Genomic DNA, 1,752 nt, shown 5'->3' on the forward strand with positions numbered 1-1,752 from the left:
TTGGTTTAGAATAATGTTGGGCCAAATCTGTCCAGGTTGTTATAAAAGGTACAACTAATAGCCAATGCCATTCTATGGAATGAGATGGTTATATGTATCACACACTCAGGTTTAAACTCTGTGAGAGCCGCTATCCCGAAGTTGTGCAGCTAGTCCAGACAAAAAAGCTTCAGGAGAAATCGTATCTCTTTGCCTTCGCAGAGGTCCAAGAAGGGAGACTGTGGAAGTAATTCCATCTTTTTAAATTTATTTTTTGTTTGATTTACTCTTCTGGTGCCAGGCAAGTCATATCAGAATTTACTCTTGGGTCAGCAGAGGCCAAATGCATCAAAAACTATGAGAGAATAAAATCCTTCTACCTCGCCAGAGGAGTTAGAAAATGATTGCCCCTGTGATCTAAATTTTGTGCAGGGAACACCTGTTATTTTCCTCTTTGTGTTTGGCCATTGAAACAGACCATTTTAGGAAAATGTCTAATTCTCTCAAATCCCCCAGCATGAAGAAGTTAAAATGCCATGTTTTTAGCTAGAGAGCCAGAAAAAAGGAGTCCGACTAGCCACAGGATGTGAGAAAATTACCTAAGGAGGGATGTATATGAAAAAAGAATTCTCCTAAATGTGTCTATGAAGTCTTAGGCTCACTCGGCGCTGCACATGTGTGGAACTGAGTTGGTTCTGGTCTTGCCCTAAGCAGTTGATTGCCTGCTAACTAAAAAGAAAAACAGACACATGAAAAGCTTCATCTCCACAGGGGTTTCTGGGTTTTTGTAGAACCCAGAAGCACATCATATAACAACAAAAACTTTTAGGATGCAGTGTAAACTCTCCGGACACATAAAGAACCAGGAAAATTTCAACAACCATCAAGGGGAAAGAAAATCAACAGAAGCTATCGGCCCATTCTAGAGCAATGCAATCAACAAAATCAATAAGTAAAATAATGGATTATAAATTATATATTAAGACAAAATTATTGAGTTTATACTGATATAAATGAATCAATAAATAAGTAGATAAAAGGGGAGAATGGAAACTCTTATAGTTGAATGTCAACTAATAAATCTATGAGAAAGAGTGAGGTTAGTCAATTGTTAATAGCTGCTAAAACGAAAGAATAAAGATTTGATGAAGAATAGGATATTTATCCGGACTTACATAATCTAAAAGCATATCCCCACAAAGTACTTATTCCAAAGGGTAACGTGGTTCACATTAGAGAAAAATGTTAGATAGTATCTGAACAAAATCAATACAGGATCCTCAAAAGTCACCCATAAAGTAGCCCCACGCAGGGAAAATTACAGAGGCAACGTAATTTGGACAGAACGCTTCGTAAATATTTTGTAAAATTCTGTAATGAATATTTCGTAAATAAAGGTACATTTAGATGCAATTTCCTGTTTTTTCCTGTGTTTGGAGAATTTATGGGCAACTTCTGGGACACCCTGTAGTTTCACTTCTGGACTCAGTGCTTCGGTTCCTTCAGTTTAAAACTTAACTCCAGTTCAATTTCTATTCTCCATTATAAATTAAAATCTCAACGCTACCTTGCCTGGTGCAGCAAGAAGCTACCTGTGGCGGAGAACTGTGCTGCTGGGAGTTTAATCCCTCTCTTGCCGCTGCCCACTCTGCCGATGGGCAGGTGCCGCGGAGGGGCGTCTGAGCAGCCGCGGTGGGGAGCGCCATTTCAGTTCCCGATGCTCTCCACGGCACGCGTGCCTTTCACTGGCTCTCAATACTCCACTTTGAGGTT

The sequence above is a fragment of the Otolemur garnettii genome, unplaced genomic scaffold (assembly GCF_000181295.1).
Source record: "Otolemur garnettii isolate 467f Iridium unplaced genomic scaffold, OtoGar3 scaffold00037, whole genome shotgun sequence".
Taxonomy (NCBI): domain Eukaryota; kingdom Metazoa; phylum Chordata; class Mammalia; order Primates; family Galagidae; genus Otolemur; species Otolemur garnettii.